Source organism: Lichenostomus cassidix, chromosome 2 (genome assembly GCF_008360975.1).
Source record: "Lichenostomus cassidix isolate B80296 chromosome 2, HeHo_3.0, whole genome shotgun sequence".
NCBI classification, from domain to species: Eukaryota; Metazoa; Chordata; class Aves; order Passeriformes; family Meliphagidae; genus Lichenostomus; species Lichenostomus cassidix.
Genome location: NC_139482.1, coordinates 118,381,105 through 118,401,097, shown reverse-complemented (window position 1 = coordinate 118,401,097; position 19,993 = coordinate 118,381,105). Strand labels below are relative to the sequence as shown.

General features: G+C 40.1%; 1 protein-coding gene across 1 annotated transcript in view; it reads right to left on the bottom strand.

Annotated features, from left to right (window-relative positions):
• The window catches only part of SULF1 (sulfatase 1), a 183,550-nt gene extending 170,326 nt beyond the window's left edge, over positions 1-13,224 (bottom strand). Inside the window, exons 1-2 of the mRNA XM_085052995.1 lie at positions 13,098-13,224; positions 6,965-7,049 (exon numbers count right to left, since the gene is read on the bottom strand). The gene's annotated coding sequence lies outside the window, so the exon portion shown is untranslated. The remainder of the gene's footprint in view (positions 1-6,964; positions 7,050-13,097) is intronic.
• Between the last annotated feature and the right edge of the window lie 6,769 nt (positions 13,225-19,993).

The window sequence follows — 19,993 nt, the reverse complement described above, 5'->3', positions numbered from 1 at the left end:
TGCTGTCTTTCATGCCTTATTCATCTCCACCAGACTAGAGAAGTGTTTGTAAGAACCAGCAAACACCAGCAAGAAGAGTAGGTAAAAGGAGGAACTGCAGCTCTGGATGTGGCAGAGGCTGGTTTCTGAGTCTCAGTGAGATATTTCTGCTACCCATGAGCAAGAGGAATGCCTTCTGGGTCTTCTTCCAGGAAGATATCAAGGGAAACCCAACAAGGGAAATGCACAGCACAGAATGTCCCACAGTTATGCCCAGGCTTTCCAGTTCCCTTCGGATTGCCTCTTTCTTCTTTCTCTTATTTCTCAGCTATATCTTTCAACAGCTTCCCCCATCTATCTATCTTTTCTTATTTCTCTTTGCTTCTCTGTGTCCTCACCATCCCTCACCTTTCCATCAATGTATTCTCCCCACAATCTTTCACTCCTCCACTGCCCCTCCGAACATGACCAATGAACCATCTTTCTGTTCCCTTCACTTTGCCATTAAACCTCTACTCTGGAATGTCTCTTGTCTGTGTAGTTGGCAAGCTCTTCAGGAGAAAACCACTGGCGCTTCTGAGGCCATGTGGCCATGAAGACTAACAGTAGATCTGTGATCAGTGAGGTTTTGACCCAGAGGAGGTCACACGACTGAGCTTTGGGAGCACCTGCTCTGGGGTTTGTGCTGACTCTGCCAGTGTTGAGAAAACAGGCTATGGTTGGTTTGGTAGCACAGTGGATGGCTGGGGGAAGCATTATTTCATACAGCATCAGCATTTTGGTTCCTGTGGCTCTGGTGCTTTTGATCCAGTAGTGGGAGCCCTGAAGCAGTATTTATTGTATTCTTGAATGACAGCCCAAAATTGTGGGGCATCTAGCAAGGTGAAGTTTACCTCAGCTTGCTCCTCAGGCACTTTTGGAAGAAGCACTGTTTTATTATTAATGGTAATAGTAGTAATCATACAAATAATTACTCTGTTCTTTAAGCCAACAGCCATTCAGGTGGTGCCTAAGTTATTGAAAATAACCTGGAAACCTAATAAACTCAAACCGCTCTCTCTGCTTCCTGGAGGGGAAGGCTTATACCTCCAGCATGGTGCTAGAGAAGGTGAAGAAGTCTCTGTTCCTGAGCTGCCTTTATATACCAAGCCCTCTTGAGGAGAGCAGGGAAACTCTCTCACATGGAAATCAGCCAGGCCACATATTTGTCCCAACATGCTTGGAAATTGCTAGGAAAATGAAGGTGGAATAATACTCCCTGCCTCTGGAGTTGCTTCACTACCCTGAAATCTGTTGATCAAGATTTCACCATCATTTCTCTGCAATAAATACCAAAAGCCTATAAAAGGCTGCAAACATTGCGTAACAGGAGAAAAAAAATTGACAGAGAGCCCAGCAAGATTAGCTGGAGTGACGCTGTGCTTGGAAAGGAAGCTCCTGACTAGGTGGCAGAGCATCCTGTGGTTTCAGCCTGCTGGGGTTCAATACTTGTTTGAACACAGAGCTGACCACATAGCTTACAGCTTTCAGTACATCTCCTTTCCTCCAGACTCCCATACCTCTGTCGAGGGTCACCCAACAGAGCTGGACCATCTGTGCTCTGCAAGGTCTGCAGTGTATGTGTGACTGCCAAGCACGTGGTCCCAGCAATCTGCAGCTGGGCTGTGATAAGCAAAGATATTAGCTAATAGTCCTTGACAAGGGGACAGTGTCTCCTTTTTCCATTCAGACAATAGTTCTGCCGGGGTGGGGGGGAAGAAGAGAAAAACAATCAAAATAATAATAATAATTTTAAAAAATATGGGACTAAAAAGAGGTAGCCCTACCCTAATTCTGAGTCTAATCTGCTGTAGCATCAAAGATATCCCATGGTGTTGAAGGCAAATGAACTTAACAGTGCTCAGCACATAAAACTCAGGCCTTTCCTATGACTGAGATATGAGCTGCTTAACCACAAACCCCAGAATCTGTGACAGTTCAAGCACAGTCAGTTTTTTATATGTCTGAGTTCTTGGACAGCTGGATCTTGGCTGGGCTGCACTGTGGGTAGAATGAAACACAGTCCTTTGTCATATTACATTTGCTGAGGGATAACTCCTCCTCCGAGGGTGAAAGAGATGACCTGAGAGAATGAGCTGTGGCATAGCTCAGAGCCACAACAAATTCTAACTAACCATGAGCTTTTTCTAGCATATACCTGGATCTGGACAGTGGGATTTAATAACTGCCATTATATTGGCAGACAGCCCTGCTCCTACAGAGGGTCCATATATTTAAGAACTATGCAAATTATGCAGTATGCATGTGACCAAATTCTTTGTAGAGCAAAATCCCTGGGACTGTGTTAAATTAAATAGGATTATGGCTTTCACTAATCTGTATCCAGTGTGACCATACAAGGGTATTAGTTTGATAATATTTAAGGACTTAGCTCTACAGCAGCAGCAATCAGCTGTCTAAGCTCAGTGACTGTGTTGTCAGTGAAAATCTCAACTATTAAAGAGATTGTTATTTACATTGCCTGAATTAAACATGTGACACTCACCAGCTGGCAAATTAAGCACAAGAAAGTTATGCATAGGTCAAGCCATTTTTTCCTTTTGGAATAAGTAGAAAGAAAGAGCAAATGGTGTGATGGGACTCCTGTGAGCAGCGCTGCTGAGCCCTGCTTTTCTGAAGCTGTGGGTAGTGCTCCATCAGCTCAGCAGGAGTGGAGTCAAACCAGTGTGATGCCACTAAAAATCTCAACCTTTTGCCTGAAGTCTTCTCCCTGAGTGGCACAGATGGATTTTTAGATTATTTAGCAATATAGTATGGTTCCTAACCTGGAAGCAGTCCTTGTCAACTTGGCATTGTTTACCAAGAGTTACGATGCCCAGCTGTCTCAGTCACTGAAATCAGAGGTAACTGTGGTATATGCTGACAAACACTGCCGTTGTGATGGCTGTCTCCAAAAAAAGCAAACAGTTAACTCTCTTCAGGGCCATTTCTGCACAATCACACACGTGTATAAACATATATAGATGCTCAAATGGAAATTATTAAGAGCCCTCTCAAATGTAAATCCTAGTAATGAAATATGAAAAACAATCAGAGGAGGAAAAAAGATCTAAGCCACAGCTCAGTTTAAAAGCCACAGAAATCTTCCCATTGATTTCAGTGAAACAAAGATTTTCATTGCCTGCATTTAAAGTAATATTATTTTAGTAGATGCATGACATAATCAGACTATTTTTCTAATTTTTTACCATATTTTATTGTGCTAATGCTATAAAAGGTCTAATATTACACCTTTAATTATCTTGTATGCATGGAGTTTTTACCAAAAACAAAATGAAACTGATAATCTGCTTGCTTGAAATGACTCATACTCCAAGAATGGATCATATGAAAACAACACCTTTTCCATTAGGATTGTGTTCTTAACATATTCAAATCTGTACGTTTTTAACAGGCAAGAAAAACTTTATTTAATGCTTCCATTACTTCTACAGCCAGCACAGCCAAAATAAAACAATACGTTTAGCATCTTACATTTCTAATGTTGGTAGACTCTACCAGAAGGTCACATTTTTAAAAGAGATATCTATATAAATTCTGTTGAGGATAACTGTTTGATTATAGTGTGGGGTGCAGAATGATCACTCATAAAAATACAGAGCACAAGATGTAGTGGTTGATTCTTAAATCCCAGACAAGGCTTGCAGGACTGCCAGGACAAAATATCCTTTTTGTTTAAATGGAACAGCCACGCAACAAAGGTCAGTCAGGGACAGAAGCATAGGAAAAACCCAGAGCACTCTTCCAGTCCCTCCAGTTGGGTCTGTCCTTTGCATAGCCCTATCAAGACAGATCTAATCTGTCCCATCATACTAAAATCCTCATGCAGCTGGCTATGTCATATTGACGGGAAAGGTACAATGCCCGAAGTAGCCTTACTCAGTTGGGCACCACAGGTGACTTCTTCAAACTGCAATTCCTTGCAAAGGTGATTTTTGATCACCTTGCTGTCATGTCACCTCAGTTCTAACTGAGGTTAGATCTGTTAGAGAGTTAGATCTTTCATGTGCAAATATAACTATTATCCATCCAGTTACTCTGTACATGCTTCATAAGTTTACAGTGGACTCTCCACGATTAAAATCCATTTTCTTCACTTTGTTATTTAACCCACTTTTATTCTTATTTTATATCCTTGAATGAGTTGATTGGTTTGCTATCAGGTTGAGTGACCCAGATGAAATAGCTAGGAACTGTCTGAACATACCCCAGCTAATTTTTCTTCTGGCTTAGTCAACCAGGCAGGATTTTAAACAAAAGGCGTTAAAGAAATGCAAACGTGAGTTGGACTCATACCAAATTTCCTTAGACAGTTTTTCCTAAAGTCATCAGGAACTCTGCTTATGCTTCCTTAACCTTTCAGTATGCTTTCCAGATGGATGTTTTGGGATCCCAGCTCTATAAGCAAAACCATCCAACTGCAATAAGTGTGTGTCTGGACAGGTTCTTCATCGTACCCTGGAGCCACCTGAACTTACAGCGATTCCCAAGGATTCATACAGCTGTGCCAATGCTAGGGCTCTTCTCCAGAAGTTACACAAGCTCTGCCTGCTCCAGTTTTAGTTTTCAAGTTAAAACTCAGAGAAAATTCTAGCCTAGACAGCACAAATTTAAGCTAGAAATATTTTATTATCACATTGACAACAACAATGTCAAATGGGTAAATGCTAAACTGCATTTATTTAGAATAATACGCAGTAAGTTGTGTGGAAACTCTTTAAACTTCACATCACCCCTTTTTTTTAAACACTAGGCATTTTATAAAGGCCTCATGTTTGTACCACAAAAGTATCTGACTTCTACGTAAATTACTACACCATTGCAATGGCACAACAGCAGTATTAGTGAGGGCAGTTTCCAGAGCTGCGTATTGTACATGTGGAAAAGGGCTTTGGACAGGATTATCTCTCCAGGTCAGGAGGGATTCCTAGATACTAGAAAATCTTCATGTTGGAGTCATTGAAGTAGTGACAAGGGTGACAGTGGATCTCAATGCAACCAAATACCACAGAGACATAGAATATTCTCTTGTGTCAATATTTATTAAATTCTCTGAATTAAGAGAAGATAATTTGGATAACCCCAATTGGTGTTGTGCATTGATGTACCTTCTCTAGCAATTACTTTATCTGGGAAAAGACAATAATTTTGTCTTCTTTGAAAAGAATTCATTTTGCTAAGACAAGTAGAAAATCCTGTCTCCATGCCTGAGAACCTAAACAGAAACAGAACAGCTTATTTGCATTAAAAATATTATCTATCAATTCATTTGCAGTGCTGTCACTTACCTGAACAGGACAGGGCAGAGGTTACAACTGTATGCCTCTTTGTAATTGTTTTTGTACATCAAGCCTGTTGCCAAGAAACGTCTGTGTGTTTTGGCTTAATGTTTTTCATCTTTAGGGGACTTTCAGAGACTAAGAAAACAACAACAACAACAAAAAAAAAAAGAAAAAATCTTCAAACATATCTGTGATCTCACATCCCATGCATCAAAGCAAATCCTAAAGACATGGTGGTAGCTCATAACTAATTCTGAACATGGAAAAATTGGCATTGAGCAGTATGCACATACACTGTTAAACTGCAAGAATAGTCTCTGCAGTGCTTTCAGTCTGGGCCAGCTTGAATTCTCCTGGCAGTTTTCAGGCAGAGTCTGGGAGCTGGCACAGTACAGAGACAGGCAGTTTGCAGGTGGCCATTGTTCAGAAAATAATGTAATTGGGTGGATGTGGAATGCTCCATGCCAGACTCTGCAATGCCAGAGAGCATTTGCTGGCACTTTTAAATTTCCTAGAGTAACTATAAGCCATGTGTTCTCTTTTCTCATTATCAAAAGAATAGGATGAAGAAAGTTAAAAACAATTATCCCTGCTGATATATCAATCTATACTGAGTTTTAAGGTGCAAGGGAAAAATAGGCTGGTAATCCTATTGTTATAGATGCAGTTTAAAGGCCAAATTCATCCTTGTTGTAAATTCACTGACCTTTATTTTTATTTCAGATCAATAATAATAGAATATTGGCAAGTAACATAAAATAAGTTCCTCACAACCTTTGAGCAATGCTTTGTCATCCAAAAAGTTAGGTTAAAATTGAAGTGGTTTGATAAAAATGAATCCTCTTAAGATGAATAGGTATGTCAGGGTCCAGCTCACAGTATAATATAGTTGTTTACTTCATTTATAAAAAGGCTACCATAATTTTTCCTGGTGAAAATTAATTCTCAAGACATTAAAAAAATCAATTACCTAGCAAAGCTTTCTTCCTAATGATGTTACATACTGAAAATTCAATCTGGATCTTGAAATTATGGTCAGGGCTTCTCTAGATTTATGTGTGTACCACTTAAAGGTTTTGCAGGTAACCATTTGCTCAGTCGCACTGAAAATGATGGTACAAAAGAGAATGTGCCTCTGTAAGCACCACTTGGGTGTGAAAAAGAAAATGGAGCTCACTTTTCAACCATGGTATTCCTTCCCCACTGCCACATCTATCATTCATGTTACCAGCCATAACGCCTCAGAACAGTAATAAACTCTCTGTTAAAAAGCCATTTATAAATTGCCATTCTGATTTAAACAACATTTTTTTGCATAAGATTCTTATTCTAGCTATGAATTCCCAGCTGTTTGAAGTCAGTTTTATACCCAAGCTGAATGTCATGTATTACTTACAGAATCTGTTAAATATGCAAAAGACCAAAACTGACTAGCAATGATGTATGGGTATGATATTTCTCATGCAAAATTACACAAAGAAACCACAGAATGTCACATGTTATTTAAACTTTATTCATTTGCAATGTGACTTTGGCTTTTTGGATGTGTATATTCAAAGCAATTCTTTGCAGGAATTCCATCAAAGCATAAACTGAAAGGACTTCAAAAGTTGTCAATTACAAGCCATTGTAACTCCTTTTACCTTAAGCATGGATTTTGATTTCACTGAGCTGTCTCCACTGGTAGGACCTCTCTAAACCACAGCACTGCCTTCTCTCCTGGTGAAACTAAACAAAATACCCAATGTTTCAGTGTGAACATGATTCAAGCAGTCATCTGGACCTAAGGACACACTATCAAACCGACACAACAGGAAATGTGAAAAAGTATCTGAGATCATAGCAAACAGTGGTATTCGTGAAACAATAAATTGTTCTGAGACAGTGTTTATAAACATACATTGTTGATCTGAATACTTCAACAGTGACCTAACATTTATGGAACAGATATATGAATACTAACTCATCTTTTTGCCACAAAGTACATCTTTTACCTGTTGATATACTGAGATGAACCTCCTGGCTCTCCTGTGCTCTCAAAAGACTAAAAATTTAGAGGGATGTGGGATAATAATGATGAGTGATCAAACACAGAAATAAAAGATGGGATTTTTCAGATAAACTAATTAAGAGTTTCGAAATTAAGGGGAAAAGAAAAGATAGATTTAACTAAAAACAAAATCACTGCCTGAAACCCAAAGCAATTATTAGAAACACATCACACTAAATCTCTGTAATGGAAGATTGTAACAGTCCTACTAAAAAGTTAACTTAAATCCACTGTAAAGGAGTCTTAGTTGAGACTAAGAGGAATAAAAAAGCACCACCATTACATTATCAAATTCTATTAGAATAGTTAATTGCTCACATTTACAATGATTTCATAATCTCCCATTATGGCAGCTGCAGGGAGGAGAGAGAGCAGAGGGACGTGTGAAGTCTTGGCACTGAAATCACAGAATCTATGTTAAAGGCTTATTAAGACTTTTTAATCCCTTTCCCTGCTGATTATGGATTGTCCTCCATTGTACACTTCCTAGTGTTTTGTCTAACCTAGTTTTAAATATCTCAAGCAATGGGAATGTCTTCAGTTCCCTTAGGAGATTACTTCAAGGCTAATGGATTTCACTGGCAGAGATGCTTTTTGATCTCCTGCCTACATTTGCCCTTACTTTATTCCTTTTGATTAAGAAAGTTTCTTTCCTTCTCTTTTTTGTGTGATAGATATGAGATACCCCACGAATATTAGAAATTCCACTCTGTTCCTCATTTTTACAGTGATGGGCAGTTTTCAAGTGAGGGATCTAGAGGATTTCTATCCAGATAAAGCCAGTAGCAAGCTGCCAGCAGTGTTAACAGTAAGCATAGTCATAGTTCTTTGGCTGCTGCTGTGCCACTAGAAGTGGTTTCCATATGCAGCCCTCAGCCAGCTACTTGTCACCACCCTCTTCCTAGAGGTTATGCACACCCTCCCACTCCTGATTTTCTGGCTGAACTATTGCTAGAATTGCTGCTTAAAAGGAGCCAACTTACTTAAAGCCTGTTTAAACAGTGAATTATTGCTTACCCATCTCTTTCTGGCTGACATGGGCTAGACAATCCTCCCAGCTACATCTCATCTAGCCAAGGGGAGAGATGGTAAACCCCAGTAAGGCGGTGATGACCTTTGATGCAGCAGAAAGGGAAATGCGAATGCAAGAATTCACATTTTCCTCCCTGCTCCTGGTGTTCTGTGGAAACTGGGAATGGCTAGTGATGAGACAATTAAAGACTGAAAGGAGACTGGTGAGCTTTTTCCAGACTGAAGGTGCCTACCTGAGCTTCGCACAAAAGTCAGCATGGTTTGTGTTACATAAACAACTTGCTTCTTCACCTACTTTGATAATATTATTTACAGCAAAATTTCTTTCTTTTGAAAAAAAACCCCATTTTTTGTTCGCTACAGGTGCTGACCATAACTCTGAAAAGGAGGACACACACAGAGTTAGATGGTGTAGTGCCAGATACTATGGTTGTACATGCTGTACTTCCAGCCTAGCCTGACTGAGGATGGGACCCTCAGACTCCGGCCCAACAGAAGACTCAGTCTGTCCTTGGAAGTGTTATGCTTCTGTAGAACAGTCAAACTATATTGAATTATTTGCATATTTTGTAAATACTCTAGATGCTGTCAGCAAAACTATGAGACACCTCAGTGACAAAAATCACTAAGAATTAGGAGCAGTGCATTTTTAATAAATGAAACACACTGTCTCTCTCACTGAAATTAGAATTTCTGTCTGCAAAGTATAACCATTAAGAGAAATTTAAGTATTTAGGACTCTTTAATGCTTTGCAAATGGCTGAGGATGGGGTGATAAATACTTTTTTTTTCCCGGCCTGTTCCAAATTATAATGTTTTGCCAACATAGCTATGTCAGTTGCCGGTGTGAAAAATTCACGTCCCCAGCAGATATTGCTATGTTTGCAGAACTCCTGGTGTGGACATAACTTTGCCAGAAGGAGAGAGCTTATATTGGCTCAACTTACATCACTTAGGGAGGTGGTGTAACTATGCCAGAAAAACTCCTTCTGTCAGTTTGAACAGTATGTGCTGCGGGGTGCTCTGCCAGCGACAGCAATGGCAGAGCTGTGGGGTAGACAGGAGCATGATCGCTGTCGCTCCATACATTCACTTTTAATTAGCAGATTAATCAACATGCCACATTTGAGAAAAGCATCTCATCAAAGACTCCTGCATTTATTGACATCCTCAGTCTGCACGTCTGCTAATATATCAGAACTGCTACTTTGATGCCTGTCTTGAAACAAGAAACCATGTGCTACTCAAATGTGTATTCTTGGAAACCAGACAGCTAAATTACGACCTCCCTAGGTATGCTGGCACCTTTTTTGCAGTCATATAATTTTATGTTTTTTTGTTTCCTTGACTGGCATCTACTGGCCTCCGGACCTGTATTTTGGAAGTATAGTTCATCTGTCCAATCCATCCAATCTCTCCTGACTCTGCCAAAGATTTTTTTTTTTTTAATTTATTCCAATCTAAGCCTAATTGAAAAATCTTTTTAAAATAAAAAAGAATTTTTACATATAACTCTCTGCAGTGTCTTTAAGAGTGTAGTGTCCAGCCCTGGGACAGAGGGCTTGGTGCACTGAGGTGCTGAACCGGACTGGGCAGAGACGCCCTCTGGTAAGGTCTGCCGTAACATCCATTAAAACCACAGCAGTCCTTGATATACTTTTCTCAAAAATATCACATCATCTTCTTTTACATGACTCTGAATGCTACTCATGCCTGAAATGTATACAGATAGATACTGATTCCAGCAGTTGTTTTCAGTATCAGCTGGTTCCTTCCTCTAGCGAGAGCGTGCCTGGCAGTTCTTTCCGGTGCTGTGTGACCTGTTTATGTCTAATATCCTGTCTCCATTTACCAGAGAGCTACAATATCATGCACACTTGGTAACATTTATGAAATGCAGACAAGCAATAAAAGTATTGCTAAGGGAAGCCCTAGAAAGCAAAAGCATTGACATGGGAGTGTTCATTGGTTTGGCTTTACTTTTCATAACTGTGACAGAATGACTTGCAATAATTCAATCTGAGGAGAAATACATGTCTGTCTAGAAAATGGCAATAGTACCTGGCCCTTAGGAAGAAAAAAAGACATCTATCATTTCTACTATTATTACTGTTATTACTGTCCAACATGTTTCTGGATGCCACCTTAAGAGCAGGAGAGCTGATCCCTAGAGTGGGACCTAGAACCAGCGCCTGGCAAATTTCTGGCATTTCATTCCTCTTTAGATAATATCATACAAGTGATTTTGACCCAGCAGCTTTTCCACGCCCCTTGCTCATCTCTTTTTAGCTGCAGTTTCATCTGCACTTTACCACTGGTTGTGTTTGTTGAAGAAAATATAAAGGAGAACATCACAACCTCAAAGCATCACTGAATTTCATTGTGCTTTATCAACCTGTATACCAATAGGTTTGGAATTAGAACAAGTGGAACAGAATTTAGTTGGAGGAAGGCAAATGAGATGATAAAAGGCCTTCACAGCTCTGATATGTCTGTCTGGAAAGCAAACAGGAAGAGCAATACTACATTAGACACATATGGCATTAGCACTAGCTATTGGCATGTGCAAATATGTTACACTGGCAGAGGATGCACTCAGAACAAACAAAAAATATTATATTTGTGATCAGCTACCTGGAAAAGTTTTAGATAAGACTTTTCTTTTCCCATTCTCTAAAACACTCAGGGACCTACTGAATAGTAGCCGTTAACTAATATGATCATATGCATTTAAATAATAATTAATTTCAAAATAAATTGTACAAATACTATGATCAAATTAATGAAGAGAGCAATTCTAATCTATAATTAATGCCAAGAAAGACCCACGCTACAAGTAAACTGGGAGAAAATTTCCAGTCACATAATGTGTGGACACCAGTGAAAGGAGACTATAGTTTCTTTAAACCATGTAAAGATGACTATCATGCTATTCCTTTACAGCAATTTCATTTCCTGAGAGTACAGCTTACTTTAAAAGTTTGCTAATAGCTTAATTAACTAACAAGCTTAGACTCTGAGGCGCTTACTCCTGCCAGTCTCTGCTTTACACAGATATGGCCATATTAAATTGGCTTTGTCACAGAACAGTTCCCTCTTCCTCCATCCCCTTGGTGTGACACAATCTTAATTTACAGGAAAATGTGAATAGGTCCTTTAAAACTTCATTATGAGATGCCTCTCTCTATGCCTTAATTATGCAGAAAGCTATGAAAGGAGTTTAAGGAAGAAGAAATCTTTTAACCTGCATAAAAGCTTCAAACTCAGAAAATGAAGCACATAGTAAAATGCTTTCACACACAGAAGATGTGGCAGTGCAGGCAGGCCACCACCTTACTGAGTTACTGTCACTGAGCAGTACTGTTACATTTCAGAGCACAAGGATATTTGGAAATAATAGCTGGGATCAGCCAATTTGTTAACCTCTCTGCTAATACTGCCGGCTGTGGTGGTGTTTGTAATGTGGGCACCTGTTCAAAAAAGAGCTGAACAGAGGCAACTCCCTTTACACAAACTTTTCCATTTTGTGAACCACATCTTAAGTGAGACCACATCCCTCCCATACAGACTGAGGGCCACCTCCCATCCCACCAGTAACCAGCTAAAATTTCTGTAACAGCTACAGTAACTGAGTTTATGAACTCCGCTGGGCAGTAGAAAAGAAAATAATAATAATAAAAAAATAAACAGACCGGAATGGAAGGTTTTAATTTTTTTCATTTTATTTGCTGTCTAGAAATGAGACAGCTACAGCCCTCTCCAGCTGACAGGTGTCCTCTCTTTGACATCTGTCAGACTGGGAGGTACTTTGTGCACCATCAATAACCACTGTCTGCAGCAGACAAGGACATGGCATGGTGACAACTGGGCTAGATGAGGATATCAAACTGCAGCATCTGTGTTAGGATGCTGGCTCCCTGTATTGCCAACAGAGACAGCAAACTACCACCAGAACTAGATCTGGAGGGAAAGAGTCACACTTGGATTTATCTGTTGTTTCCATCCACCGCCAAGGAACTCAGCCGTGCACCTTAGTTTTTCTCACCTCCTGCACAAGGTGAGTGGCCTAAAAGGTGGCCAGCTTTGCCTATCAGCCAATACTGAGATCTATGTGCCATAGGGAGAATACAATGAACCATAAAAAGTGCCTTGCAAAAGCCAAAGATGCTCTGGGAACCGTCCCAAGGTGAACTTGCTGTGGGGACTGAACTTGCTGCAGCTCCAGGGATTCCTGCTCCAACACGCAAACAACATGTGATTTACTGTATCTATTGCAGTTCTAAGTTTAAAATGTTTACTGCACTCCTGATGTTTTATCCACTCTGAAACAAAAATATTTTCCAACCGAGGGTTGAACTGTGGCTAACTTCATAAAATGCCTGTTGGTGACTTACTGGGAAATGAACAAATAAACACACCAAAAAAAACCCCAAAAAACCAACCCCCAAACCAAAACAACACAAAAAGACAAAAACAACAAACCACCAGAAACATTTAATTTCCTCCACAATGAAGATGAATTCCTCCGACTCTTTACAAGTCCCTCAGTGCTCACTCTCCTTCCCAAGCCCTCTCTTGTCTCCACAACGTTATTTGAAGCTCGTTTTCAATTGGGCAATTAATAAAGCTACGATAGCATAACTGGGGAGCTTTTTATGATTCGCTTGTTTGTGGGGTTTTCTAGTGCGTTTTACCTGGGAAATTCCTTAAGAAGCATGTAACAGCTTCCCTCTGGCCGGGGTCCCGTTGTGCTCACCAGCCCGCCGTGGCGGGGCGGCTGCGGCACAGGGACTCACCCGGGGCGCTCCCTGAGGGCGGGGGAGGATGAGGAACGGGCGGGCGGACTCACCTCGCGGCGGGGGCCGGGGCCGGGCCGGGCGGCGGGGCGGAGGCGCAGAGCCGGGACGACGCAGCGTGTCCGGGAGCAGCGGAGCCAGGCGGGCTGCGGGCACCAGCCGCGGGTGCCCGAGGCGCTGCGGGGCCGCGCTGTGTCCCTGCAGGCAGCGCCGAGCCCGACTCGCCCTGCCCGGCTCGGCCTGCCCCGCTCGACCCTGCCCGGCTTGCCCTGCCCGGCCCGGCTCGCTTCTGCCCTGACTAGCCCGGCCCGTCTCTGCCCGGCTCGCCCTGCCCGGCCCGGCTCGCCTCTGCCCGGCTCGCCCTGCCCGGCCCGGCTCGCCTCGCCTCTGCCCGCCTCGCCTCTGCCCTGCCCGGCTCGCCTCGCCTCTGCCCGGCTCCCGCGGCGCTGCAGAGGTCACGCTTTGCGCTTCTTTTGCTCTTGTACTGCTAAGGCGCCGTGGTGCACCTTGCTGCAGTTTTGCAGAAATATGACAGCTTGCGTAAAGTGATATAATTTCATATGAGTTGGGTTAGTCTCGGCGAAATTTTAGATTACTGAAAGAGACCTGTTTTATAAAGCTATTTTGCCCTGACACCTTCCTATCCCCCTGGGGGAAATCCCTTGGGAAAATCCCTTGGTAAAGTACAAGTCCTACCACCGTGCAATGAATCTCTTAGAAAACATCAGCATGGTTGATACTGTTGGGTATATTTTCATAGGAAAGACAAAGACATTATCCAGATTCAGGAGAACTCTAATTTAAACCAAATCTAACTCTAAACCAAGTTACTTCTGGGAGATTATACCAGTGACGAGAATAGACATTTTACTGAGGAACTCAGTGTACAGCTGCACTATAGAAGCCAGAAACGTTTAGCAAGTATTTTTTTACAGTTGATTTGCTTTTATAAATAGCTTATATAGCTTTCCCAATTGCAAATCTCCAACAATCTTGACATTTTATTTCAGCCATTGGAAGACTGTTCATTAAAAAAACCACAGCTGCTCTGCAGGCAGTCACAACTCATTATTTATAATTAATATCCTTCTATATGGGGACATATAAAAAAATCTTTTCTCTTTGTCCTAGTGTTTATGGCAGTGATGTGTCAGACCGCCAGTAAATTTGAAACCTGAGGAGTTTGTTTTTGGAGTCTCCAGTGGAGATCAAAGTTTCAATAGTCACTCTCTGAAAACTTTTGCCTATATCAGGATTATTAGCAGAGTTTTTACTATAAGTACTGAGCAATATTTCTTTCATGAAGCTTGGACTGTTATAACAGCAAAATAAATAATTGCTGTGCAAAAGGAAGACAGAAAAAATTTCCTGAACTGGGGACCAATATACTTCAGCAAACACTGTCTGTAAAACAAAGAAATAGTCTCCTTCTCTAGCTCCCACAGACACAGTTTTCCTCTGATACCTTGGGAGGGAAGCTGAGCTATAACTGCTTCCTGACTTGCAGGACTTTGGAGGGATCATTGTCCTTCAGCAAGATAAACCTTTTTGAAAAACAGTTATTCACATATACGACTCACACATACTCATTAGCACAGTATTTATGTATGACATTGCCTTGGCTGTGTCACCCTTACATGGCCAGGAGCTTGATTTTCCATCTATGTCAGTTTAATGCTGCTGTACTTCAGCAAGCCTCTTAATTTTGGGCTGAGCACACAGAAAAAGACTCGAGCTATTTACAATATATCCAGCATGAACAATCATCCCCATTGTGAATGTGTGATCACAGAAATGCCTTGTAAAAACTTAAGTGTGGATAAAAAGGGACCCATTTGAAAGGATCCAAGCCAGCCTTAGACTTTCCAATCTTTCCTGCTTCATCAAAGTAATTCTAAACCTTCCTCACTTTCTAAAGCTAAAGGACAAACATTTTTTGAAAGACTTTCAGACACATTTATGTGATTTTTCTAGTAAACATAAGATAATGCTGATTAAAGCATAATAAATTATAATCCATATGTGCAAAGCATCTGTCCTCAGTCTGTGAAAGTCTTTCATTCTGAAGATGTAAATACATTCATCTTTAAGTTTTTCTGTGGATGTTTTTGGCTAGAAGTTAATCAGATAATTGCGAGAGTGTTATATAAATTTTGACCTGTTCCAAAAACACTCCAGAGGACATCCCACAATGTTGGGTGAAAATAGCTTATATGACTTCTTTTTTTCCACCTTAACGTTGACAGACTGATGATGAATAACAGTAACTCTCCAATTCCAATTTGGCTCACATGTGCAAAGACTCTTGCCTGTCACGCCTCTCTCCCGACCACCGCACCTGCTCTAGCACAGTCCTGTGAGCTTCATCAAATACTTCCCAGTATCATAACAGGTCATCGAGTGACTCTGAAACACATCTCTGCTGTTGGCAGAAGGCCACATTGCTTTTGAAACCCTCTCACTTCTCCCAGTCACGGAAAAAATGTACTTGAAAGAAATACTAAGAGATGCAGAGTTTTCCATTTTCGTTGCAAAAATTTCTGTGTCCGTGCACTCGATCTTTATTTAAGGGAGTGTAAAATACCCCCAAGCCAATGTCCCCAACAGTGGACTCTTGGATTTCAGTTATGTTACTGGAGCCAGTAGGAGGAGCTGAGGAATAACTGAATGAAACAAACTCACCTCCTTGGAAAGATGTGAAATATCTTGACACACTTTGTCCTCTGCTACTAGTCAAGGACACATACAGTTCTCTACTGATGACAGCCATCCCTGCCATAAATCTTATAAAGCCTTTCTTATGACTTTATTTTTCAGTACCAGCCTGGCCATCTTCTCACACTCACACTGCCACATAGTGCTATGGAACTGCGGGATTGATGTGGTGCTAAAAGTGCCTATAAGCAAGGTTATCAAATAAAAAGTGCTGCTGGGTAATTTTTCAGCATGCTTGAATTTTTTTTTTCTCAGAGTAACTACTCAAAAATGTAAGAATTTATTACTAAATTTACTTCTTTTCTGTTGCCAATCTGCTGAATATGACAGACCTCACTGTGTATGGACACAAGCTTGAGACAGGATTTTACAATACCTGCTTATTCCATTTGTAAGAGACATGGGAAATACATGACAGTCTCTCCTGCCTCATGATTAAGAGGCTGTTCTTCAACTTGCTTTCCCTATCTACTTGCCATAAAATAGGTTTTGAGATTAAAATGAGTTTTAGTTAATTCTAACTTTTAACAGTAATTATGGAATATTTGACAGGGAAAAAAGCTAGTGGAAATACTGAATCTGCTTTTTCCAAGTGGGTTTAGGCTATGTAGCCATAGCACAATGAGAGGCAAAGTTCTTTAGAAGAATGAAGCAGAGTTTGAAATGTGTTTTCCCATCACACTAATTTGTGATGGGAAAATAGTATGTTACTTCCTTGTAATGCACTTCTGTTACATTCTGCTTTACCTTTATGATATTTCTCATGTCTAAAGCACACACTTGATTTATGTCTTAAAGAAATGAATATCCAAAATTAAAGGGCAATGTACTGTTCTGTCATCTTTGATTTTGCACATTGCAGATATGACACAGCAGAATTTATAAACAAGATTAACTGGTTTTATAGCTTCACCTTGTCGTTCCTTCACAGAAATACCATCTAGCAGAAATCAAGTACAGATGGCCGAATTTCCAGACTTTGTAACAGGACACTTTTCATTATTATGCCGGCAACATTATTGGAATAACACCAAGTGACAATAAGGAAAAAAACTAATGCACACACACACACACACACACACACACGTATGTATGTGTGTGTGTGTGTTTGCATTATGCATCTGTGCATATATAGGAATCTGTACATTTCTACTGCAACTTCTCTGGCCTTGGAACTTCCCATCAGCTGTTCTAAGGTAGCCAGAAGTTATCAGCAGCCATTACTTTGCCTGTTGCTTGTTGCTCCAAAACATTTTCCTTTGATTTCTTCTAATAGTTCTCTCTACGTGTCAAGCAAATGTAAGTTTTAGCTTGATTTTAGTGGTTTTCTTGGTGTGACCCTTATGAAGGCCTGAGGATTTTTGTGCTCTTCTATCTGAACCTGTTCCATTTGTCAGTAACTCTTCCCTGCCCTATCCTGTGCCTTTACTGAAGTTGGAATACTATCCCCTTTAGAGTCCTTCCTCTAAATCCCTATTTGTCCTGAGATGCTGCTACAAACAATAGGCCATGTTGACAAATTACCATAAGCATTTTGAGTTCACCTCTGGGTTTGGGATTTCAAGGTTGTTTTTTTTTTTTTCCAGTCCTAATGATTTTCCTCCCTTTTTATGGCTATAGGATATGGTTAAATACCACCAGATCCACTTGATATTTTATCATCATACCTCCCTGGGAACATCTTTAGTCCATTGGTGACTAAGCTTTGCTCAAAACACTCAGATGCCTTTTTGGTTCATTTTAGAATATAATCATATATCAAAATTTTGCACTGAGGAAAATAAACTGGCCAGTTCTGCTGTCTGTTTTGTAGATACTTCTTTTTTTATGCCAGAACTTTCAATACTTAAGAATACCTGTAGTTTGAAGAAAATGCACAAGAAATTGATAAGCTCTTATACCAAGGAAATAGCCATGTGGACTTACATTCTGCTTTACCTTTATGGTATTTCTCATGTATAAAGCACATGTTTGATTTATCTCTTAAAGAAATGAATATCCAAAATTAAAGTGCAATGTACCATTTTGTCATCTCTGAATACCTTGTTACTTTACAATGACCAGGCAACTTTCCATCTGTCGTTTTGCAAAGAGGTTCCTGGCTGACCCAAAAGTTATGTGTTTTATCTCTGTTGGTCTCCAAGAGCTTAGCCAGTTAAAGTAGTGCAGCTTGAGTTGCTTCATCCACAAGCCTCCTTTTGAAGTTTTGCCAGCTGCATCCTTTTGTTTTGAAGGACTTGGCAGATATTAGGGAAAAAATAAAATCTTGGCTAAGCTGTGAAACATGTCCACCTTTACCTTGCTGCAAGAATGATGTCCCTGACACTCATGTTGGAGAAAATTGCTAGCTGAACTTATTATAAACTTGCTGTGCTGAGATTTTCTGAGTGGTATTGAGTTAGTATTGCTGGCTGGATCCATGAGGCAATGCGGTCAAAGAAAAGCCTGCTTAGGATTTTAGAAAAACTTAGACTCAGTCATGGATTGTGTACTGATATTATGTCTAATTTCTGTGACTCAATTTCTTTTGTTGATCATATGTAATCTTAATAAACAGTGACATATTAAGGCCTGATGGTAGCTGCATTTGTTTTAAAGCGCTCATGTTCAGGATGAAAGAAGACTTAAATAGGAGCTGTGGATATGAAAATCTTACAGGTATAGCAGACCATACACATCCCATTTGGAAGTGCCATTCTCCAGCAATTATCAACTGACTACATCCCTGCTAAGCAGAGTGCAGGAAAGAAGAAGCAGCAATGACTGACCTGGCTGCCAGGTGATAGTCATGATGGATAAAAACAAAATACCAGTGTCACCTATCAAATGCTGATGATGCTATGGCAGAAATAAATTAGAAAAGGGAAGATAAATTTTATACCCTGAGATTAGTTTTTATCATGGTATCTTCTGCTCAAAGGTGGACCGTGCATGGAAATACAGACAGCAAATGCGGTTTGATTAAAAAGAAAAAAAAAAGGCAGAATAGGAAATAAAAGTGTAAGCCAGCAACAAAATCTGCACACAGATTTGTAAATAAGTGTGTGAGCAAGTTAGGATTATTTTGTCTTATTTTACAAGCAAGAACCCAGGCACAAAATCTAGTCCTAGTTTAAATTTTCAATTCTCTAATTCTCTGTTAATAGCACTTCCTGATAAGAGATGTCAGGGGTACAGAAAACATTCTACATTAAGAGTGATTGAAACTGCCTGTGACTTCATTATTTAGAAAGGAGAGAAATAGGAGTAGCTCAGTTGGAGACATTCAGAATAATGAATGGCTAAATGAAGGTGGATAGAGCCAAGAGAGTTCCTATTTCCATGGAAGAAGAGGCTATTTTTTGAAAGGAAGAGAAAATCCCAAATCAGTAAAAACAATTACACTTCTGTAAGTCTAATTGACAATGACTAAAGCTTGTCAATACAAGGCACCATTAAATTAAAAAATTTTGGGAGAATTCAAAAGAGAAACATAGATGAAAGGCTTCCTGAATTAAATACAGGAGAATGAGGGAAAAAATAAGCCTACCAACTAGGAAGGAAAATTTCTGCTTGAAAACAGACACTAGATTTAAGGCTAATGTTTATAAGAAGAAATTTTTCCTAAAATTATGTTTTTATCTCTCCAGGTATGTACCACCAGGTCCTCTGCTCCAGACAGCATTTAATATTAAGTACAGCTTGGAACAAGGGTCTTGCTCAATGGACCACTGCATAACCTTGCTTGTGTTGCACCTCACAGGAACATGAATTAGGTTTTGTATTTCAGAAAGTACTTCTAAATTATTTTCTTTTTTCATGGAAATGACTCAACACATCTTTGCGTTGTGCTGGGAAAGGGATGGACTGTTTTATGAGAACTGTTTTTTTGGATGGCTATTCTGGCCAGCTGTTACTTCATTCCAATAAGTCTCCTATCTTTTAAATGTGCTTGTCTTCTTTAGTCTTTCTATTGCTCACAGTCAACTTCTTTGTAACCTACCTGACTGCTTCTGTATTCTTTCTCCTTCCTAATCACAGCTCAAAAGTGCCATTTCTGGCATGCCCTGATCTAAAGGATTAATATTGTACTAAACATC